This window comes from Periplaneta americana, chromosome 4 (assembly GCF_040183065.1).
Source record: "Periplaneta americana isolate PAMFEO1 chromosome 4, P.americana_PAMFEO1_priV1, whole genome shotgun sequence".
NCBI lineage: Eukaryota > Metazoa > Arthropoda > Insecta > Blattodea > Blattidae > Periplaneta > Periplaneta americana.
Window position 1 is genome coordinate 113,168,376 of NC_091120.1, and position 26,963 is coordinate 113,195,338.

Sequence of the window (26,963 nt, forward strand, 5' to 3'; positions counted from 1 at the left end):
TGCATATATGAAGCATCTCCTACGGAACCATCCCCACAGCAATTTTATTGCAACTTATGGAAATCAAAATATTGTGATTAGCTTAAATTTGAGAAATTTCACCTTAAAATAATTTTTTTTTCTCTGTGCCTGTATAGCGGATTCATGTATAAGGACACAACCTGAGTACCGTAACCACTAAGCAATATATAACGTCATTTTACCAGAATGCTCGTTAAACAATTGCTTCTGCAAATCTACGGCTTGATAAATGTGGCTGACTGACACGAATAAATTTTGCAGTAATCCATTTGCACGCAAGAAGTGTTTGCGAATGTCAAGTATGACGTCACTGTTAGCGCATTTCCCGTATAATCCCGATATAGCTCCATGGATTCTATTAGAATTCCCTCTTCCTACCTACCAACTCTAGGAACAAATCTAAAAATATACGCATCTCGAAAACTATAAACTACTATACGTCTGTTTTTAATTACGTTTTAGAAGTTAACAACATTTAATAGTTCACTTCACAAAAAAATCATTAAGTATTTGTGCCACATTGAATTCGTCGCAGAGTAAAAAATGTTAGGGATATACTGGTACTTCTTTGAAAGTTTATTATTTTTATATTCAGTCGTTTTTCAAACAAAAAATACTGTATTTTGCGATTATACTCAAAATCTTACATAAATGTTAACAATATTGAGTAGTGAATATAAAAAAGGTGTTTAAGACGCACATGCAAGTTTAATTGAAATCAGTAAAACAATTTGATTTCAATTAACATTGCAAGAAATGCTTTGGCAACCACCATCTCGTATTACCACTATTTATGACTCAACGCTGATATGAAAATACAAAATATACACTGGTCAAAAAATGTTAAGCATAATTAGGCATATAACGGTTTTTATTAATTAAAATAAAATAGATCAATTATAATTGGGTTTCTTGGTTCCACAGAATAAACTTAAAAGTAGAAATACACTATTTGTTAACAATGGACTCAATATGAATTCAAAAAGTTGCATTGTTTGGAAACAACGGAAAAGATAAGGGAAGTTGAAATTCGTACATCATCAAAGAAAAGGAAATGGTGCTTTCAGTACCCTGTTTAATAACGTGTTGGTCCTCCACGAACTCTGAGGCACTCTTGTATGCGACGGGGCATACTCAGTACCAACGCATCTAAGATCTCCTGAGGCAAATTGTCCCATTCTTCCAAGGCAGCATTCCTGAGTTCTTGAATCGTTAATGGGTGATGTGGACGATTGGAAATGTCTCTCCTGAGAAAGCTCCATGCATGCTCTATGCAGTTCACATCCGGTGAGCATGCTGGCCAATCCATTCTTCGGATCCCATGTTCTACCAGATACCGCTGCACTCTATGAGCACGATGAGGCCGAGCATTATCGTCCTGTAGAGTGAACCCTTCTCCTACAGTCTCTGCAAAACCACTTACTATGGGTTGGAGGATGTTGTTCTCATACACGGCAGCAGCCATGTTTCCCTCTATTGAAACCAGTGGTGTGAGGCGGCCAAACATGACACCTGCCCAAAACAAGATTGAACCACCAAATTGTTGGTGACGTTCCACGGTCATAGAGGGATGATTTCGTTCCCCTGTTCGTCTCCATACGCGAATAGAGTTGTTGTCAGGGTGTAGGCCCTTTCTCACTTCGTCTGAGAATAAAGTTCTGGTCCATTGGTCTCGTGTCCAATTCTCATGTGCTCTAGCCCATCTTGCACGAGCACCCCTGTGATGTGGACGGAGTGCTGGAGTCTTGAGTGGTCTTCGAGCATACAACCCTATGTCATGAAGTCTATTGCGCACAGTTTGGCTACTTACAACAACACCAGTGGCTTCGCGCAGGTCATGGCGCAGAGTTGTAGCTGGGGCTATAGGGTTCCTACGTGCAGGTAACCTTACATACCGGTCCTGACCTGGTGTTGTTTTGCGTGGACGGCCCTCGCGAGGTCGATCTGCTATTGACTTAGTTTCCTGGAACTTTCTCCACAGTCTGGAGACAATACTCTGATTCACATGAAGGATGTTAGCAACATCAACTTGTCTCATGTTTTGTTACATCAAAGTGATGATTTTGATGCGGTCTGCCGTTGTAAGGGTGTTCCGAGCCATTGTGCTGCACTATGAAGCACTATGAAGCAAAACGACACTGATTGAACTTTGCTCGAATTACAGACTTTGTTTACTGCACTATGAAGCAAAACGACACTGATTGAACTTTGCTCGAATTACAGGCTTTGTTTACTAGCCGTGATTTGGACGTTACCTAGTGATGCAGAATAAAACAAATGAAAGAGTTTGAATTGGTAAACATAATACGTGCCACACAAAACCAAAAGAAACATTAATATCAGGTATTATTGGGTAAACTGGAAATATGCTTAACTTTTTTTGACCAGTGTATTAAGGAACTATGTTTACACAGCAGAAGAATTTCAAAGATAAGATCTAGGGGCGGATTTTAATGTCGAAGACAAGATCTAGACGGTGGATTTTGATGACTCAAAACTTAGTATAGGCCTATTGCAACATTACTTAGTCCAAATCCTCTGATTGAGATTCTGGCACATATGTACAGTTTTCCAAAAAAAGAAATGAGACGACTCTTAGTCGTCGAAAGTTAAAGATCTACAGCGTGGTTCACGCGATATCGACGTAGCCAGGAAGACATCTAGTCGTGCATGCTTAGGCCTATTTTCATCCTACTCCAAAGTACATACCAGCGCAATATGTTATCAGTTGTCTGTCTGTTTCTGGTGTAGGTCTCTTTTTACGTCCTTGATCGTTTGTCTTTTATGAAAGTATGAAATAATATACAATGTAATACGAAAGTCATTCGACAAAGTGGGAGAACAAAATGACAAATTTAGACGCACGGCAAAGACAACAAGGAACATTGTAAGGACAACGACAAAAAACAACAAGGACCACGACATGGACAATGATCAAGACCACGATAACATATTACAAGAAACACGACAAACACTAAGACAAGGATTATGATAAATACCACGACATGAATCACGATAAGGATTACGAGGACCAGAACCACGAAAAGGATCTATAGAAAGATAACAAGGAACATTGTAAGGACAAAGATCAGAACCACGATAATATACAACAAAAAACACGACAAACACCACGACAAGGATTACGATAAATACCACGACATGGAACACAATAAGGATTAAAAGGACCAACAGAAATACAACAAGGACCACGATGAGGACAAAGTTCAGGACCACGATAATATACTACAACAAGAAACACGACAAATACCACGATAAGGATTACGATAAATACCACGACATGGACCACGAAAAGGATTACAAGGATTAGGACCACGAAAAGGACTATTGGAAAGATAACAAGGACAACGATAAGGGCCACGACAAAGCTTATCAACGACCTTCATAAGAACCACGGAAAGACAAAGATATGAACGACAAGGACCACAATTATCATCACGACATGAACCGCGGTAAGGAAAACGATATGGATCACAACATGGACCACGACAAGAAGCACGATAAGAACTACGACAGAGATCACGTAAGAATCAAGACATGAAACACGACAAGCTTAAAAATAAGAATCACAATAAGGACCATAATATGGACCGTGATAAGGAACACGTCAAGGACCACGAAGGTTCACGACAAGAACGACGATAAGGATCACGACCTGGACCAAGATAAGAATCACGACAAAGGACCAGCATAAGGATCGCGGCGTGAATCGCGATAAGCACCATGACAAGGATCCGACATGGGTCACGATAAGGATCACAGACATGGACCACGATTAACATCACGACAAAATCACGATAAGGACCACGACATGGACAACGACAAACAAAAAAAGGATCTTGGTAGGAACCACGACATGGACCACGATAAGCACTTCGAAATTTGCCAAGGTAAGGATCATGACAAAGACAAGCAATATCACTATAAAGACCATGACAAGGACAATTGGAACGATCAAAACTATTACAATGGCAACAAGCATTACGATAAGGACCATGGAGAAAGCCATAAGGATCGCTTTAACAACTGCGATAAAGACAATAACCACGATAAGGACCACGACAACGATCACGATAAGGACACGACATGCAGAATGATAAGTACCACGATAAGGACCACGTCAAGAACCACGAAAGGACTATAATAAGAACCAAGAAAGAACCATGAAAGGACCTCGAAAGAATCGTGATAAAGACTGCGTCAAAGACAACAAGGAACACGACAAGGACAAAGCAAAAACAAGGCCTACGATAAGGATGACGATATGGGCCATGAAAAACACTTGGTAGGGATCACTATAAGGGCCATAACAATGATCATAAGGAGGGCTATGATAAAGATCACAAGGACCACGTTTACGATAAGAACTATGAGAATGACAAGGACCACAAGGACAAAGACAAGAACAACGATAAGGACAAAGACAAGGACCACGATGAGGATCATGACATGAGCCACAACAAGCACCATGAGAATGATCATGAAAGGGATCACGACATTGGGCGACGATAACGATCACAAGGAACAGGATTGCGATAAGAAATATAAGATTGACAGGGACTACTATAGGACCACGACAATAACAAAGACAGGGACCACAATAAAGATTCCAACATGGACCACGAGATACATCACGAGAACCACGGCATGGATCACCTCAAAAACCGCGACAGAGACCAAAACCACGATAAGGACAATGACAAAGGCAACAAATAACTAATAAGGACCATGACAAAAGGAGCAAGGAAAAATATGAGGACTATTACAATGCCAACAAGGACCACAATAAACACAACAAAGATCACGATAAGGGACATGTCAAAGACAACAAGGAACACGACAAAAATAATAAGGATAGCGATAAGTGCCATGACAAGGAAGACAAGGACCAATATAAGAAACGCGACATGGACAAAGACAAGGGTTACGATAATAATTACGAAATGGTCCACGATAAGGACAAAGTTCAAGAAAAGGTTAACAATATGAACTACGATAATGACCAAGACTACGATAAGGACCAAGACCACTATAAGGACCATAACAAAGACAACTAATATCACGATAAGGATCATGATAAAGACAAAAAGAACGATAAGGACCATTGCAGTGACAAGGATCGTGATAAGGACCACAATAAAAGCAAAAAAGACCACGATAAAAAAACATGACAAGAACAATAGTGACCACGATAAGGACCTGATAAAGACAACTAGGATCATTATAAGGTCTATGCAATGATCACGATAAGGACCACGACATGGATCTCGATAAAGATTACAAGTAGTACCAAGACACGGATCATGACTAGGACCACAACAAGGACCGTGATTCACGTCGTGATACTTAGGCCTATGGTGGTTCTTGTCGTTGACTTTCCCGTGGTCTGCTTTCTTTGTCAGGGCCCTTATAGTGACCCTTGATGTCTTTGTCGTGGTCCTTACTGTGATCCTCGTCTTTGTCATGGTCCTTATCGCGACTATTGTTGTCTTTATTGTTGTCCTTATCATGGTCCTTTTCTCTGTCATGGGCTTCATCGTAGCCTTGTTCATTTTCGTGATCTTTATCGTGGATCATTTCGTGGTCCTTATCGTGATATTTGTTGAGGTGTTTGTCGCAGCTCATGTAGTGATCCTTGTCGTCGTCCTCGTCCTTGTCCTTGTCGTGGTTCTTGTTTTTATCATGCTCCTACAATTGGTATTTCAAATAATAATGTTTTCTCCTTTGTCAAGTGACTATTGTTTCTCACGGTAGACAAAGTCGTCCTAAACGCGGGGTCTTAAGATTCTGTATGGCAGCCTGACGATCACAAATTTACTCAGGATATTTTCTACCGGGCACCATTTAACTAATTTTGAGGTGAGCTATTCTATAGTATACGAGGCAAGATATCCTGTGATTTTATCATGTACCGTGGCTATATTATCAATGGGTATAGAGGGAGAAGATAGATGAACTTTCGTGTCAGTAGATTCGTGTAATATTAGCCATCATGAAACAAACTCTCTTTCCAACAGCTCATTCTTTCCCCTCTCACACAGTTCATATGCCATATCTCGCCTCCTCATCTATATAGTACAAAAATTTGTACAACTGTAATCTTACAAAATTGTGACTTATTCTACATCTTAAAGCTTCAATTCTAATGTAAGATCTATAGAATACATGAAATGAAATGAAATGAAATGAAATGAAAAAAATTCATATATAAATGGTATAAATGCATTCATTAGATTAATGTTCATAATATTATAATATGTAATTTTGTATTGTGTGTGATCATTAACACTTAATCTAAGGACTCTGTAGAACTCTGTTTTAATGTTATTCAGACAAAATGTCGTTAGTACAGACTAAGAATCGAGCCCACTATGTTGTGCACAATACGCAGAAGTCTTAGCGTCTGACCTATTAAGAGGACACGAAAAGTTTCTTTTCTCCGCGGAGTGTCGATCTAATCATGAAAGCTGAAATGTCGATTTAACTATACACGATATATGTATATACAGTATTTATCTATTATTTACGTCATATTATCATATCTTTTGCAGTTTCTCAAGTGAATTTCGGAACGATGCTAGCAACAAACCAAATAGCCTGAATTTAAGTAACTCAAATAATCGTTATCTTGTGTATCAGTGCTCTGGTCTCCGATCATGTGCAGTGTCTTACATTTGAGACTAGAGAATAAGAATCGTCTCATTCCTGTTTTGGAGAACTGTACATCTGTTATCAGGCAGTATATCTCACTTGACGATATGTGTCAGAAGAAGAACAATTTGTATGAATCAGAAGCCTGACTAGTATAATATGTAGCTAGTCGACAATATATGCAATGTAGGAGGAAAGAACTGGCGACCCTACCCCATTATCTCCTAGCCTAGTTGCCTCATAAGTGTTGTCTTCTTGGTATCACTTGTGAGGTTTAGACCTGTCTTCGGACAGTTGACTAAACACAACAACATGGTCCAAGACTGGGACAGGTGCTGGCGGCCCGCGGTCAGTTTTATACGTCAGTTGTGTAGATATATTTTTTGGATCATAAGTCAAATGAGTCTTTATATATTTTTTGGATTATACGTCAGTTGCGTCCCTATATTTTTAGGTCATACGTCAGCTGAGTCCCTATATTTTTAGAGTCATACGTCAGTTGAGTCGCTATATTTTTTGGATCATACGTCAGTTGCGTCCCTATATTTTTGGATCATATGTCAGTTACGCCTCTATATTTTTTGGTCCGTACGTCTGTTGCGTCCCTATGTTTTTGGGTCAAAAGTCAGTTGCGTCCCCATATTTTTTGGGTCATGCGTCAGTTGCGTCGCTATATTTTTTGGGTCATACGTCAGTTGCGTTGCTATATTTTTTTGGGTCATACGTCAGTTGCGTCCCTATATTTTTTGGACCATATGTTAGTTGCGTTCCTGACGCAAACAACACTTCCCTTCCCATTTTACAGACTTAGGACTGGCTGTAACGTCACCAATTTAAACGTTACAGGTACAGTACGTTAAAAATGTTGTTTGAGTCACCTTCACCACAGCCTACAATGTTCGCAGTTAATTTTTCACCATAAAATGTATTAAAATTCATGAGTTGCATTTTCACCATAAAACTACAATCGTATTGGTTAAAACCGAAATGACAGATTCCGGATGAAATTCAGTCTTGTTATATGACCTTACTCTCAATCAATCGTGTTTTTACGAATAAAAGCTTCTTTATCCCTCCTTGCCTACGTAGTTTTAAGTATGTTTCGCTTTAAAACCTTTATAAAATAGTAAATGTTGGGTTGAGCAGTATAAAATAGACTAAGAAGTTTTGAATGAAATAACTCACAGCCGTTAGCCGTTCTCATTGTTGTTACTGCAAATTATGTCCATACTGTTGGAGGAAAAGTGGAATCCGGAGCATGTAAGTTTCAAAGATTTAATCTTGTAATCCATAAACTGTTCAACTCGGAGGTCTTATGGCTGAGAAGGCATTATGTCGTCTGTGAATGCCTTGTCGATGGCGGTAGGTCCAAATAGGTCAAACCAAAAAACAATCTTAAATACTGTCCAACTTCGGAATTGTTTGAGTGTTATTCTTTCACAAGTCCGAGGTTCTGTGTCTTACGCCACCAACGTCCGAGATGAAAACGACACACTTTTATTTCTGTTATTGGAAGAATTGTTTTTATTACAATATGAATAGGTAATTCAAAATCTATGTACACTGGCGAGGGAGAAAATTTCAGATGGATTTTTTCACAAGCACTGATTATGTAAATAAGAGCTTCTTCGTAACTATTCCACTTTTTGTCAGGAAGTAGAATTAAAACGAGTGGCATAGGTATATAAATTATTAAAAAATCTGCACGGTAAACAATTGGTGGAACAATTTTGAACAGCTTTTAAAATTCTCGTCTATGTATATATTTTCCATACGACAAATTTAATAATGGCCCTTAGATTACTTTCCGTGGAAAATCCCCACTATGTTGTTTTCATTACACAATAAAAATTATTCACCTTTATTTGTAGTTATCGACAAGGAACCTATTGCTTGGTGTGCCTCAGAAATATTTTCGAATAACTTCGGAAGCAATGATCGTCGTGCACGTTGAATACTTTGTTTTATTAATTTAGCATAACTGCTCGTCAAAGTCTCTTAGTCACTAGTTCTAAGTTTAGTATGCAATAATTCAGTTGGCCTCTCACTTAAATTTTCAGTACCTTTCCTTTTAAAAGCTTATTTCTTAAAATTGTTTAGTCACACGTTAAAAAGTGTTAAAAATTTATTTTAAAAAGATTTTATACCTTGGACAGAAGGCCTGTTTCGACGCGGTGTTGCGTTTTCATCAGTGTCCCACGAACTACTGTTGATCTTGAATTATGCTCTTTGCATTCGTTTTCAATGTAAACAGAGCACCACAGATTTTGTTACCTGCGGGGAGGATACTGTAAACTTGGGTTTGTTTACGTTCACAGTTAAAGAATTAGTGGACAGATATCGGAATCAATCTTCATCAGACCGTAATATAGTACTCAGTGACAATGAGAATTCCGATATGGAGAAAAATGTTTTCTCATCTTGAACTATATTATTCTAATACTAATTTTAAGACATCAAAATCTGCCCCCTTAATGACAAAAATTAATATTCAGAAACACACATACCAGTGTTACCTCGAATTTTTATGAACATAAAGCAGTTATTTTCTTTATAGAATTAATTTATAAAATGAACAATCGCCAACCATCCAACAATGATGTCAGAAGAAGAGTATAATTTCAACCACTGCTAACTAGCCTATATGAATATGATTGACTGCATAACACTTAAAAATTGTTCTATAAGATTATTTTAAAAGTGACGCAGATTTGAAGGTCCTCTTTCTTCAGAAAAGAAATGACAGAAAAATAATAGTTTTAGTCATAAAAGAGTGGGGTTTATTAAGGTATAAACCAATTTCTGACAATGGACCATGCTGTTGAATAGCTCATCTCCTGTTTCTTGGTAAATTGATTCACACTGCGTGTTCCATATTCTGAATGTTACTTAATTTATTAAACGTATTGTAAAACCTCCGCTGCATTCACAACGTTTTCTATGGATATTTTTCTATCACAATTTTGATTATCTGCCACAGAATCGGGTTCTTCAAATGTTTTATAAGATTCTGCAATGACGATAAATTGCATGGTTCTTTCCCCAATCCACATAGAGTTCTGAATCTTTTCAGTGAGCTGAAACAATCTCGATTACATTCACGTTAGCGTATAATTCCACTTTCAAACGCTGGAGGTCAGTGTAATCGGGCTCCCTCCAGAGTCCGTGGCTCCCGCGAACGGTGGAACAGCTGTCCTGTTTCGCTAGCAAGTCAGCTGAAAAGTATTTCTGGATACTGCTGGTGCGATATCAGCGCCAACTCTACGGAAAGGGCAGAACTTCCCGCTGATGCAGATAGAGCTGGTTTGAAGATCACTGAAATAAGACATACTACATCAAAGATACCGATGTTCAGTATCCATACTTATAATTCCCTGTACGCTGAGTATACCCACAGATTCTAAACACACGATTTGAACACAGATGTTAAAGAGTGTATAAATAAACTTAACAAAAATAGTCACATTTTCATTCATATAATCAGAACAACATAAAAAAAATAGTTTTCTCCGTAATAAAGAGATATTTTGATCAAACGTGTATCATTCCCCATTAGTTAAGTACCTATGTATTTAAAAACAAAAATATGATATAAACTTATTTTCACTTACAGTATACAGTTTTTCATTCAGCAGTAAATGCGAAAGTTTCTAATACGAAAATAAGTACTACTATTTGGGAATAATAATGCATAAGTACTTGAAAAATACAACAAACTAGCTGAAAGCACTCGGTGTTGCCGGGTTGTTCATTTTGCTTATTTTTTAATTAAACTGGTTGTTAGACTTTTCGGATCTCACAAGTCAACTATAGACAACCAAAACTGATTGCCTTTATTAAGTTTTTCTCGTCCGTAAAGATGAATCTTAACATAGTATCACTTACATGAATTAATGAACTTCTTAGACAAATGCTTGAAAGGCTCAACTCAATTTAAAACAACTGTAGATCAGACAACGAAAGAAAACATTTCATCACGTGCCTTACATTTAAATGTTGTTTTTTTTAATTTGTATGTATGTATGTAGGCCTATGTATGTATGTATGTGTTTATTTATTTACTCTAGCATAGGTAAGGCCGTCAGGCCTTCTCTTCCATATTACCAGAAATACAAATAAAATACCTAATATAAAAATCAAACTATAGATAAAATAAAACGAAACGAAAATAGACTATATACAGGCTACAATTACACAAACTCATTTAGAGTTAGCATTGCCTTGAAGTTCAGCAAAACAAAAACGCACCCCTCGGTTCCTATACGTCCACTTAACGTTAACCCAATGTTCTGCAGATCTTACATTTCATCTCTGCCGGTCAGTGACTGTTATTTCAAGTGGCTTTTCTTAGTCGTGGGAATCACCGTGTTAAAAATCATTACAACAACTCTTCCGTCTCTCCTTTCCTCCCAACCGCAAATGTGACGTTTCACAGGGGCAGAGATAAAATAATTATATGATCTGTACATTGATCTATGCTGTGCTGATATATGTTTCACGTAACTTCATGTCTGTGTGTGCTTTCACTTGAATTTCGGAGGCAGCGCATGATAAACAGGGAATTCCCTTGTTCCCAGCCTGAACCCGTTGCGGTGCCATCGTGAGCTAAAATTTATCTCTCTATCGGTCGTACCACAGAATCAACATATACGTATATAATTAAATTTATATTGGAAGATTTTTACCCCTTGATTACTGTACGCCTGCTTATATAAGCCGTTCAGAGCAGAAGTGGGTAATGAGGTTTAAAGTAAAAATTCTATAAAAATACAGCGCAAAATAGCAATTAATATGTCCCTCGTGCAATCCACTGACTACTAATAGTTTAAATAAATTGAATATTAATTGCTACTTTGCGCTGTATCTTACAGAATGTTTACTTTAACCCTCATATGTCCCTCGTGCTATCCACTGACTACTAATAGTTTAAATAAATTGAATATTAATTGCTACTTTGCGCTGTATTTTACAGAATGTTTACTTTAACCCTCATTACTCATTTTTGACTTACACCACTTCTGTTCTCAATGGCCCATATAAAACCCAGTTTTTTAATAAGGCTTTAGAAATTATCTCTCACAAATTCAGAACATATTAATTATATTAATTATTTTTATATACAGAATACAGATACAATATAAACTAGCAATAAGTCATTTTTAACATAAAAACTAATATTCTGAGAGACGTATGCCGATATATTAGAAATTAAGAGATTGTTCTTTCCACAACGCATAAATTACTACATTGGCAACGTGATTATACAGATAGAATTTCGCAGTAATAAATTTTCGGACATGAACAACAATATTTTGAGAGACGTATGTTTTAGAAATGAAGAGTCCACTGCAAGAATGATGGATGTCACTTTCTTTCGAAAATGAATCAAGACTGTCAATGCATAGCTTAAGACATATAGAATGTACGTACAGAGTTATATGGCATTAACACTGATAGTCATTATCCAGTAATGATCGGAAAATCACAGTTAAGCTTTGAGCGCTAAGCATTTCAAACTTTCAATTGCTTCTCCTGCAAAATGTATTCCAAATGACATCCATCATTCTTGCTGTGGACTCTTCAATTAATGCAGAGTTATTTTCAGTGGGCTTACGTACGTTCACATACATTAGTAACACGAAAAAAGTATCATTGAAGTGCTTTTTGATATGTGTAAAATCTTTTATTTTCGCTCGTTCGTATAAAATATAGTTGAGAATGTGAAAAACACGCAGTTTTTAAGTTAATGTCTGCAACTTTAAGCGACTGTCCTTGAGCTTCATTTTAATAACTAGCCATTACAAATGCTAGTCGTACTGAAATTGGAGTTGCTTAAAACCGAAAGGCATGTTAGTGGATATGATAGGAATACGTGGGATAAAAACATTTTCTCCTTTTCTTTTGCCAGTTAATATTGTCACTTCTATTACGTTTTTCATTAGTTTTTTCACACCAATTTTTTTTGCTGTTATTTTATACTCGCTTTAACATCTCTGGTCATATTGCGAGTTAATCGTTTGGGTGAAATCCGAAGCCCTATGTACTATTGTTCAGATTGGTTATATTGTTGTAAAGTAGATGGAGCGTGTAGATGTATTACTGATTTGTTATGAATATGATTTTAGTGATGAATGAAGCTGGTGATATTCAAGGATGTTGTGACCCGAATTTCCTGGCATTTGCCTTATGGTTGAGGAAAACCATGAAAAACCTCAACCAGGAAGTTCAATCCAACCGGGAATCGAACCCGTGCTCTCTGCGTAAGAAAGCAGCATGCTGATCCCTACACCACAGAGGTGGTCACCAATTCTTGTTCCATTGCATAATTTTGGTGGGTCAATATTTCGCAGTAGTACTATTGGTGATTCAATTTTGAGTATTCAATTATGTGGTAGCAATCCTTGTGGTTTCAAAGAATTCAAGAATTTACTTGGATAAACACAGCCATATATATATATATATATATATATATATATATATATATATATTGCGGTGAATGAGGGCGGCGGCGGTACGATCATCCACTCCTCTTCTTTATCTTTCTTATATTGGCTGCTTTCGCCAGGTGGACGGCACATTGGAAGGATTGGATGTGCGCAGTGGAAGACTTTTAGAAGTGAATAGTGTGAATTTGAAAAACAAATACAATTAACAATAATAAGTAACAAGGTACATAAATGGAAAATGGAATAACAATAAATATGAAGTAGGTGAGTGAAAATAGAACAAACTAATCTGAAATGATATCCCCAGGATAAGTAAATCATGTATCACAAGGCTGAGACCAACACACTTATAAGTGATTAAACAATCTAATATAGCCGTCTCTCGACAATCAGTGACTAACCTATTAGCCATATGTTCATGAACCACTCTTTAAATATATATATATATATATATATATATATATATATATATGTATATATATATATATATTAACTATCTGAGTATGAATCTGAACACAACACCCAGCCGGCACATTAACTTAATACATGATCCATTCGAGCATAGATACCACTCAATCTGAGTAACCAGACTATAAATACATATACACTCAACAAGAGAGAAACTCTACCCAGGATAAGACATTACATGACTGATCACTATACATTACCCGTTGCACATATTGCTCACATAAACTGTACAAATTCCACTAACACAAATCTCTGCACTTTACAAAATGAACACCCAACGGAGAGAGAGAGGGATGGAGACAGATACACGTAATAAGTAACGGACGATATTCCAATCTCAAGGATCGTTTAAATAGCAACAAAACTCGACGCATATGATAGCAAATAGCGGCGAAGGAAACCAATAATCAAATGGAGCAGGGAAAACACTAAAACAATATGTGAGACCGTAACCGCTGCTCTATCACTCTAACCGTCTAGGAACATGAACTCACGTTTCAAATCAAATCTCATTACATAATTCCCAAATACAATTTACCTCAAACACATATATCTCACAAATATATTACTCAACGCAAATATTAAAACTTGCCCCCAAGACGTATCACTAGCAAGCGATGATTCAAACTACGATCCACTAAAATCCCAAACACACACGACACAATACAACTACTCCACTGATCTATCTCCAACACGTACAAAGCCCGAGTCACGTTGTCTATATCTGCTCCGTACGAGAGCTTGAATCTGAGCCGTTTCCGTATATCTCCCGCGTACGAGAGCCTAAGTCTTGTTAAGTGTATCTGCCGCGTACCGGAACCCGAGTGACGCTCCGTGTATCTCCATTAAAACAGGTAAACTCTCTCCCCCTCTATCCACGTGAGACGTAATGAACCGGCGAATAGGGTTATTCGGAAAGAACAAATGAAGGGATTGATAGCGCCATCTATACTGTGACGTCTGAGAGCGCTCTGACGGATGAAGTGACGTACTAGATGAACGGCCGTGGTCGTGGGCACGGCTCACTCTCCCCCACTGCGCTGAATTTCAACCGGTGAACCAGCAACGGTTGAAATTATCCATGGACGTTAGGTGTAGTATCAATTCGCTGGAACTCCATAATGCCACGGTATCCTTGCGCGGCATCAATGCGGCTCCAGGTATTGGGAAATCCACATCCCCAATTCGGGCACCTCGGCCCCCCGACGATTCTCAGCAACTTAAGTGGCCCCGGGTCACTCCCCGGTTCTTCCTGACTGCACTCCGGCAACCCCAACTGGAGGAACTCAGTCACTCCAGAAACCGATGCCCTCTGCTCTGGAATAGATGTCAGGAGCGGCATCCCGTTAGTTACTGCAACCGATGATACTGGACCCTAAGTCCAAACTGGTTCCCATACACCAGTTGTCGCTCGTAGAACTGCAACTAGTAGAAGAAGAATAAGTAGTAACTCCAAAAGACACTTGGAGGATGAAACAGATGCCAACCGGTCCCCGTAACCAGCGGTTACTGTTTACGGCCCACCACATGAAGCCTAACAGATACGTAGAAATTCCAAAAATTTCGTGTGGATGCAAGTATGCGAGTTCCGGGAAAGCATCCTGGAAAATATGCAAGTCGAGAAGTGAAGAGGCTCGAGTATCGCAGAATAGAACCCAGGCGTCCCCAGAATCCGTTCGGCGGCCCGGCCAAGGTCGGACGAGTGCCCGCTCGTCAAGTCCTCGGTGCATGCTAATCCCACGATGATTTCGCTCTCATAGATAGCACTCTATTAAGGTATGGTAGATTAGGAAAATTTACGGAAGTTAAAAGGGAATATAGGAAAGACTGCGCCGGATTACAAAATCTGCAAACATATAGCATACATATAGTACAGAGCATAATAGCAGTATACAGTGATCACAAATAAATAAAAAATAACCAACACATTAAAATAAACAAATAACGAGGACACACAGCAGTAACCCCGGACTCAGGAACTCGGTACCATGTTAACAGGGTAAGCTACTCTCTTCTCTCTCTCCACTAATTTTAAGTGCGAGACATGGGCTTTACGAATAGGACAGCCTGTATCTGGGCAACTTAATTGGACTGTGACAGGGGAAAGAAATCTGGAAATGGTCAAGGGTTGGGACCATCTAAACATCAACTTCGCCGATACTTGATTCGGAGCGGAGCTTTGCGGGAATAATCTTACCCTAACTCTATCTCCCATCGCTCTACAAACAACTCAGGGAATTCTTCAACAAGATGACCGTATTGACCTAAGTCCCCAACACGTGGCAAACCAGCGCCAATGGGTTCTGGGTCGGCATCCTCCGAATACACAAGGTTAACCGGAAGATTCTTACTTATGGGTTTCTCATCCCACTTCCAACTCTCTCCTGGCCTGAAGTGAAATCCATACGCCCTATCCCAAGGGAAAATCTCCATGCCAGACCTCACGATTTAATCGTTTCCTAAGATAATAGGGACTTGTAAATGTTCGATAATTCTAAAAGGATGAGTCCAAGAATACTCGTTAATACGAAAATGGCACCGCACCAAGGTAGTAACAGGGACATCACTGCCGTCAGCTAACTGGCATGTTTCCTTGATCGACTGCTTACTCCGTATCTTCTTCATACGATGCAAAAATGGAACGTAGTCCGCTCTAATTATGGATGCAGCAGCACCCGTGTCCAAGATAGCGGGTATAATAACCTCTCCAAATTTTACTGACACCCAAGGCAAGACATGAGCCTCACTATAGCGTGTTCTTTTATTAACATTAAAAACCGGATTACGTGGTGTTTCTTTACGTTCGGGTTTGCTAGAATCTTGAAAATCCTTATGAGGCAAGACCCGACACTGAGCTTGAATGTGACCCAACTTGCCACATCGAAAACACACAAGAGGCCTCTTTCGCACAAAATTTTTAGGCTGACTCACAGGATTCAACGGACGCGTACCTGAACACTGTTCACGCGAACGAAAATGATATGGCAAAGATCTATCCCGTTGCCTTTCCGCTATCAGGGAATTATCTACACTTCGCCCCAACTCACGTAACTCTTCGATCGTGCGCGGCCTAGATTGAAACACGAAGTGTGATCTAGTACACGGACTCATATTTTGCAAAATCAATTCTATCAATTGTGACTCAGTAGAATAATGGTTTAAAATAACATTGGCCCTATATACAGAGTCGAGGAATTCCAAAAAATTCTCTTCCGGAAACTGAAATCGGCGCGATAAATAATCTCTAACAAAGTCCTGTCGCAAACGTGAAGGAAGAAGTTCCAAAACAACTCTTTCGAGAAGGATGGGCCAAGCCCATAGAAATCTGATACCCCGTCCAAAAATCTCCAATAATAAACCACTAGTCCGCGGGATCAAACCCAATATGAACTCTCGATCCTCAACTAATCCCAAGGCATGGATTCCTATACTTTCCATTAAAAATCCCATCAATAACCTCGGATTCTTGCCATCAGTCAACCGCAAATTTCTAACTAAGTCCAAATATACATTCATATGGCACTGTTTTACATAGGAAGAAAATATTCTTCTCTCACCACCCAATTTTCCTTTGTCTATATCCAATTGTGTCATGTTAACGGGATCAATTTGTTTTTCCCCACCTAATAATACAGTAGACGGACCCTCATCTTCCACCTGAATGGAAGTTCGTTTCTTTGGCTCCAAAACCGCAGAAGGTTGTGAGCCTACCCCCTGCATAGCATATTTGTCTCTAAGTTAATCTTCGACTCGCAGGCGAATATTACTCACAGTCTCCGGGTCCAACGTCTCCAAGTATTGGGAAAATCGGAACTGCAACTCGCGCTTCCTACCATCCGTAGATATGCCAGCACGCTCCAGCTCCAAAATCAAGGTGGCCTTCGAGAGGTCCCAACACCAACCAATTTTAACAAAATAATCCTTCATACTTGAACAAAGAAATGTCAAATAAATCTCAAGTCAAAAAGAAATTATCAAATTTCAACAAATCCACACTATTATCGACAATCAATCCAATGCACCTCAAAAGTGTGTTGCAAAAGATCCAAACAGTTGATCGAAAACAGCCACAAGAAATTTACAAGTGCCACAATGTCAAATCCTAAGCACCAACACAAAACATATGTAACCATTAATCACAGTAAGCCCTTTATAACATTTATAACCACGGTAAACCATTTATAAACCATACTAAACCATTCATAACCACGCTCTGCAGTGGAAGACTTTTAGAAATGAATAGTGTGAATTTGAAAAACAAATATAATTAACAATAATAAGTAACAATGTACATAAATGGAAAATGGAATAACAATAAATATGAAATAGGTGAGTGAAAATAGGACACACTAATCTGAAATGATATCCCCAGGATATGTAAATCATGTAAGTATCAAAAGGCTGAGGCCAACACACTTATAAGTGATTAAACAATCTAATATAGCCGTCTCTCGACAATCAGTGACTAACCTATTAGCCATATGTTCATGAACCACTCTTTAAATATATATATATATATATATATATATATATATATATATATATATATATATATATTAACTATCTGAGTATGATTCTGAACACAACACCCAGCCGGCACATTAACTTAATACATGATCCATTTGAGCATAGATACCACTCAATCTGAGTAACCAGACTATAAATACATATACACTCAATAAGAGAGAAACTCTACCCAGGATAAGACATTACATGACTGATCACTATACATTACCCATTGCACATATTGCTCACATAAACTGTACAAATTCCACTAACACAAATCTCTGCACTTTACAAAATGAACACCCAACGGAGAGAGAGAGGGATGGAGACAGATACACGTAATAAGTAACGGACGATATTCCAATCTCAAGGATCGTTTAAATAGCAACAAAACTCGACGCATATGATAGCAAATAGCGGCGAAGGAAACCAATAATCAAATGGAGCAGGGAAAACACTAAAACAATATGTGAGACCGTAACCGCTGCTCTATCACTCTAACCGTCTCGGAACATGAACTCACGTTTCAAATCAAATCTCATTACATAATTCCCCAATACAATTTACCTCAAACACATATATCTCACAAATATATTACTCAATGCAAATACTAAAACTTGCCCCCAAGACGTATCACTAGCAAGCGATGATTCAAACTACGATCCACTAAAATCCCAAACACACACGACACAATACAACTACTCCACTGATCTACCTCCTACACGTACAAAGCCCGAGTCACGTTGTCTATATCTGCCCCGTACGAGAGCTTGAATCTGAGCCAACTGTTTCCGTATATCTCCCGCGTACGAGAGCCTAAGTCTTGTTAAGTGTATATCTTCGTGAGACGTAATGAACCGGCGAATAGGGTTATTCGGAAAGAACAAATGAAGGGATTGATAGCGCCATCTATACTGTGACGTCTGAGAGCGCTCTGACGGATGAAGTGACATACTAGGTGAACGGCCGTGGTCGTGGGCACGGCTCAATATATATATATATATATATATATATATATATATATATATATATATATATATATATATAAGGTAGTACATTAATTGACAGGAGCCATAGAACTCATTATTTAGAGTAAGTTTTGTAAAATAAAACAAATTATGGGACTTACGGATAGTGAGATAATTACAAGTGTTTAGAAAGCGCTGACGGCAATTGCAAGATGTCTCAACGCCGCATAAGTAGTACCTCATACCCCATGTGGTCAGCGACTTGAAGGGAGTGGGTTAAGTTCAACTACCTTTCACCGTGTATCTTGCAGCAGATGAGGGGAGGACGGCAGCAAACAAATGCACTGAGCTTCGGTGCAATACTTCGCGAGCTATTCTTTCAATACTAAGTATGGCGTAATAATGTTAATGTAAGCAATAACAAGAAATAACGTGAAAATCATGAAATTATGTCCAAATTAGTGAAAACACTTAGGATTGAAGTTTCAGTTACAATTAATGAGAAAATAAAACCGACGTAACTTTGTGAACAAGATGTAATTAACATTACAGTTTGTTGTTTTACGAATCACTAATTCTGGGCGTTAATAATGAAATAAAAAGTAATAAACTCTGTAAACCACATTCCACTTCACATCTTACAGGTACTGTTCAAAACGTCCACCATCAGCGTGCGTGCAGCTTTCACATCTTCTTGTTCAATTATGACGAACTTTGGCCAGTAGTTCTTCACTGTTCCGAATTTCTTCCGCGCTCTGGATCATGTCTAAGTACTCACGATTTGTGAACTCTGGCATCTCGTAGTTTTGAAATAAACTAAACTGTATCGCAATATGTCCAACTGCACACTAATGCAATGTAAAAATCCCAACAGCTGATCAGTTGCGAGTACTAGGCAAACCGTCTGCCGTCCGGAGAGCGATGCCAGATTTTTAGACCTTCTGTAAGTGACCCGACAATCGATGTTTCCAATGTTTCTACAATCCATTAATTCGAAATCTGTGAATTTTATAATTAAAATACTGCTGCAACGTGAACATAATAAACGATCTCTTCGTTGTTATACAAGAAATTAAATCGTATTTTAAACAGTATTCGTAAAATTCGCGATCGAAAAGTCGGCATAAAAGTCTTATTTCTTCAAAAACCTCACAAAAACTAGCAAATGGTATTATACTTTTTTGTTTGTTATATTTCAAGGAATCACATCCTACAATTAATGTACTACCTTACCTTCCACTCTGTGTATATATATATATATATATATATATATATATATACACAGAGTGGAAGGTAAGGTATATATATATATATATATATATATATATATATATATACACATATATATATACATATATATATATATATATATATATATATATATATATATAATTTGAACTGGTAATGGAAATTATGGGAAAACGGCTGAGCGGATTTTAATGGATGAAGCTTGGCATCCAAGGATTTTCAGTAAAATAGTAACTTTCAGTGAAGCGTTAGTTTTCGTACATAATTTTCCTATTTTCAAAAATCCATCTTTCGTCAATTTTGAGAACTAATGGCATTTCAGAATAAAACAAAACACACACTACAATAAACAATATTACATGAAGGCCATGACCTGCAGGATTCCTGACATATTAAGAGTTCAAATGGGTCAGATTCTCTGACATCATAATGCCAATATGTCGATCTTCATTTGTGTAACCTTTTGATAACATATAAAAATAATTTACAGGTCTGATTCTCTGGTCTGTACAAAATTTAAGAATGTTTGGTGACATTATTACCAATAAAAATGAAATATTATTATCTTAATGCAATTATGTGAGTATCACTAATTATACACATTAATGCTATATTGGGAAGTGAAACCTTTTGGGGTTTTATGTAAGTAGACGCAGAGAAAGAATATTTTAAATTAGATCTTCATTTCTATAATTGGGTATTCTTTAGACCATTTGCCACTACTGCAGTTATGCCGCTTTTGCACACAATTGTATATAATCAATGTCGCCAAGGTAAGAAACAACTCGTCAAAAGAAAAGCTAATATGTAATAATCCTCTAAATACTAAATTCGGTAGGAAACGTTGGTTAATATGACGAGGTCCACCGTTGTGGTTGAGGGGTTAGCGAGTCTAATTCCGAACCCAGAGGTCCCGGGTTAGATTCCCGGTCAGGACGAGTTGCCTGGGTGAGGTTTTTTCGGGTTTTTTCCCTCACTCCTATGGAAGAATATCAGGTAACTTTATCAGGCAATTGGATCTCCACTCATCTTCGGAACTTCCTTTCCTCCCCCATCATCCTTTTCTCATCATCCCGTTTCTGGTTTTTCAGATCACTCTACCGGCGGCCTCCCGAAGCTGCTGACTCTCTCGACCGCCCTCCGTGGCATGTAGTTCAGTGATGTTGCAATGGCACTCGAGGCGAATCTACTCGGGTGGTGGGGAATTTGGGGAATTTGCCGAAGCAGGAATAGTACATGGATTCTGTCGGCTGTAGGAACCGGTCGTTAAGGCAGTAATGTGGTTAGGGCGGTGCGTGTAGGGATCTGTGGCACTCAGCTCATTCCATATCGAGGGTTAGCGCAATAGGTCGCAGTGCTGGGCTATCCGTGCCCCCCTCAGTTAAATTCCATTCCATTCAATAATATGACAAAGGTTAGGTTTGGTTTGTTAAGGTTTTTAGAGATTGTTCTCATTTGAATAATCTGATAAGAAATAGGCTAATGATACTTGAAGTAAAGGAATTTTTTTCCACGGCCTACATTAATTTCAAACTGACATGTTGCTTCTGTTGGTAACGCAAGAAAAGGCAACATGGCGGGTGTCAGTGGGAAATGGTCTAAAGTTTCTCGCTATAATTTACTGAGTAATAGCTGTATGTTACTGAAAACTATAAAACTTAGCTACGTAAGGTAACAATATTGTTAATGAAAATGAAATTGTTTTATAGTTATTAATCAAGTGGTGTGGATCTATTTCATATATTTAATGGCGGTGTGACGTAGATAGTTATATGTGTCATTCTCTAATTTTCCTTTGTAGTAATTGAGTCATGCTTCCTATTTTAGCTGCGTCTTTAAAGTACGCTACATCAAAATTAATTTCATATTGCTTTGGTTTAACCGATTATATTTGTGATCGCTGCCAAACATATTTTGTTGTAGGGAAAATAGCAGATCATTTCACTTCTTGCTACCGTGATGAGTAAGTTTATTTCCCGCAATCAGCAACGAATGGAACACTGAAATTGCTAACGATTTACGACGAACAATTTTATTTAGGGCACATATACGATTCTACAACTCTGATATATCATTCGCCTCATTTTCCTCATCTCAATAATAGATTCCTGACAACAGCCTACACTGCTGAAAATATACGAGATAATACATAATTAACTTACGTCTCTGGTCTCCCGCCATTTACGATTCATTACGAGTTTATGGAAAATTATACGTTATTGATTCAACATATACTAACGTTTTACATGACCAAACTGATGTCCAGCATTCACAGGTTACCTAATAAATCCAAACGTTGTCAGATATTGTTGTTAACAATCTTTATGCTATTTCCTACAAAAAATGCAGGTCAGATATTGGCTAATTAAGAAAACATGCTATCTGGAGATTTAAGTTTTGTTGATCATATTGGGTTAGATCAACGGCGATACAATAAACTTACTGCAGAGGACATTGCGTGTGTTTTTGTCTCCATAGATGGTGAGCCACCAAAATACCGTTATGTTGTGCATGGCAGACAAGGGGAGACCAAATTAAGCTCGCATTGTGATCTGATTAAATATATCACCTCCTCTTCCTTAATGAATCATAATTGCAATACAGTGCCCCATGCCAGCAAAACAAGCCCACTAGAAAGGCTTTACTTCAGTTTTTATCTTTTCGGATTGCTGTTCGTAACCATTTCTCACACATTTATTAGTTACACTAATTAATTCAGCAATATTTGGTAGATCAGTATTGTCTGAAGGAAGCTCAAAAATTACAATTCCTAAGAAAAGATTGAAAGGCATTACTTACTGATAAATAAGACGCCTACAAGATTTTGTAGTCTCTTGATCACCTCAGCAAGATCTCTTAGTGGAGAAAAAGTGATTCTGCCCTCTGTATTTCAGGGTAGTTCACGAAACATGCAGCAGCTATACGAAGATGCTATGTCTTTTGTTCAAAGTTTGACAAACCTGACATTTTTCTTAACTCTCACCTACAATCCCCAATGATCTGAAATAGCTACTGAATTACGCCCATATGAAAAACTCGCTGATCGTTCTGACATTCTTACTTGCGTTTTCGCATTGAAACTCAAGAACTGAAGATGGCTAGGTTCAAGGAAAAACATTTCACATAAAAACATTCAGAGGGAGTATGTTTCACTATTATGGAAACAAATAACTTTCAAAATGTCTGGTAATCTTCGTTGAAAATAAATCTGAACAATTTTTATTTGAACTTTTTAGGCTATAACTTAGTTTGCAGCATTTGCTGCACAAGCCACTAGTTGTTATTTTTAATTTCGTGTTATAATTTCCATGGCCTTGTGAAAGTCGATGTTGAATACAACAGATAATAATAAAGAACAATTGACTACTATATAAGATTGCATTTTAACATTAAACATGAATGTTTGATCGTATTTATTTTTATTATTTTTTTTAACAATTTTAATATATCTATGCTTTTCTCCTGGTTATGAAGGTTAAATGTGCAAACTTTGGCACATATAGGTGAAAGCGTGTAGATTTGTATAGAGAACATACAAACATAGCCTACATACTCACATTCACTTTTTAAGATACATCGGTTTATACCAACTTACTGTAAATAAATCTGTACTGTCTATTGTAATTGGGGCTTTGCCCTGTTATAGACATAAATAAATAAATAACTTGTAAACTTTATGAGGGTAGCCATATGCTATCCATCGTCGAAAAGTATGAACACATAGAATGTCTATTGTAAACTCAGAATTTCAGAAAAAGCGGCGTAATAAAGTGAATGTAATTTTATTAAATAGTTTACAGAAAGTTCTAGGCCTACAGTTTTATTCATGAAAGAATTGCGTTTATTTCCTAAGGAACTTCTGTCTCAATTGTTTGACTATTCCTGCTATGGTTAGTAGGCCTATAGGTCATTCGTTATCTCGTGAAACCAAATGCATTCGTGCTCTGTAGCTCTTAGTAAGAACCTTGCTAGCTAACTTGCAAGTCGAAGTATAGTGAAGGAGGGAAGCTTCCCAGTCCACTTTTCCTTCCCCTCACGAACAGGTAGGCTTCACGAGATACCGAATGGCCTATAAAATGAATAAACTGCATTTCAAGCTATTCTTGAGATTTTTTTTTTTCAAATCCGTACCAGGTAGGAATGGTTTTGCCTCTAAAAATGCGAACTGGCCTTCTTAAGTGTTAGCATGAATTTATTAGAGATTAATAGCCCACTGAGAATATTCATATTTCGAAATTTTGCCGTTTGTCGTCAGTGTGGAAGCTTGTAAAGAAAATTGAGATCGATTCTGCAGCAGATAAAAAGCATTGTAGTAGACCAAAATCTGTACAAAAAAACTATGTGAAACTTGTGTGGTTCTACAAGAACTCTAGAAAATTAGACAAAATTCGAATATGGAATACGCAATGTGAATCAAATTGCGAGGCGACACCAGATTAGCTAGTTCTCGGTACCGGTAGTTGGTTAAATTTCAATAAACCCAACTCCTTTGTGAACGAAGCTGTATTATTATTTTTCCATAAACTTACTTCTTAACAAAAAGGATTTTCAAATCTTTTGTCACTTTTTAAATAACCCTATATATTATAAAATTAGTCATTTCACATCACTTAGTTACATCGCTCTCATCTTTTACTTCTTCATAACAGATATATGAAATGTTATTATCAGGGAACGGATTTAAATGGACTAAAAATATATGAAATATGTAAATATATATGTAGTTATTTTTACCAAAATATGGAATTAAATATGGATTTTTACCAAAATATGGAATTAAATATGGACTTAAAATTATAAAAAAAATGACTATGTACGTTAAATATTGGTACATTTTAATCAAACTAAACAAAAAATATAATGGACGTACCTTATCTTCCAATGTAGTTTCAACAAAACACAATTTTTATTGTCTGTTACCATAACAATAGGTTACAAACATTTCTTTCAAGTGCTGAAAAGTGAATCTTCTTCTATTGTCTCTGAGGATAGATTTATACTGACTAAAAGAGCGTTCGACGTCACAAGAAGTAACTGGTACATAATTCAATTTCACAATGTCTGCTGGGGATAAGTCCAAGTTAATCTTCACTGTTGATTCACCACTCATCACAGCAACAACCTTTTGTAGTTCTTCATATCCAGGGTTTTTTGAAAGTACAGTGTCCACCTTAGCTCTTACTGCATCTGCAACTTTACCTCTACCACGATTCAGTTGTTCCACAGTACTATTTATAATTTCAAAACTTTCAGATAGTGAAAGGTGCCTATTTTGGAGACTTTTGAGCGTTTTTATGATGCATGAAAATGTATGCTGAATGTGAGCTAAGTCATTCTTCACACTTATGTCACAGGTAACTGTTTTCGCAGTATCAATTGAGACTGCATCTTCAGAGTCCAATGCAAGGAGAACATTGTTAATAGAGTCTATATGTTCGGCATAATATTCAACTGCTTCTAGCCATGTACCCCATCTAGTTAAAATTGGCTTTGGTGGCAATGGAATTTCAGGGTACATTTCTTTCAACACGTTAACTCTACTGGGAGCTTTGAGAAATACTTTTTTCACTGATGAAATCAACAAATCTACTTTAGGGAAATTGTCTCTGACCACTTCTGCCACACGATGAAATGCATGCGCCACACAAGTAAAATGAGTCAATTTAGGATATACAACAGATAATGCTTGTCCAGCTTTGACCATATAAGGGGCAGCATCGCTAATAAAGAATAACACATTATCGTACATAATACCCTTTGGCCACAGGATACCCATAGCTTCGTTGAACAGTTTAACTATAGTTTTGTTATTGCACTTTTCTAGAACATCACAATGTAAAAGAATTCGTTCAGAATATTGTTCACTTAACAAACCGATAACTACATTACCAACAAGTCTACCTTCTTTGTCGGGAGTCTCATCAATGGAAACCCAAATTGAACTATCTTTAATTTCATATCTTATCTTCTGTATTGTCTCATCGTAGATGGATGGAGCATACGTCTTCCTAAGTGTTGACTCATCCGGGATTGTATGTTGAGTATATTTTTCAAGGAATTCCCTGAAGACCTTATTCTTTAGTTTGTAGAGAGGAATATCAGCAGAGATGAGAGAACGGCACAGGTCGATGTTAAACTCAGATCTTACATTCGATGTTGTTGGTTGTGTTAAAAACAATTGTCTCTGCTTGGAATTTAGTTGTTTGTTGGCCTGATGTTTACTAGTTGTAATGTGTTGTTGCACCAGGAACTTTTGTGTAGATGATACTGCACACTGACACAAATTACAAAATAATATTTTATTGTCAGTTGATAAACCATCTTCTTTAAATTCTGAAATGTAACTTGTTAGTTTTGATTTTAAATTGACTGAATGACGTACTTTTGGCATATTTACCGTCTTTATAGTATGATTTACAAAACTGAACCTATGTGTACTCTGACTGGCATTTAACTGTTGAGCTGCACAACTGAAGTCTGTTAAAAATTTTAAATTAAATTAATACAGTTTTGTAACTTACTTTCCCATTGTTGATAGGACTGCTAATTTTCAAATAACTCTGATGTTAAAGGGATTACTGAACATGTGTTTAAATCTCTATTGTTGAAATGTATTTTTAAAAGTTAATGGAATTTT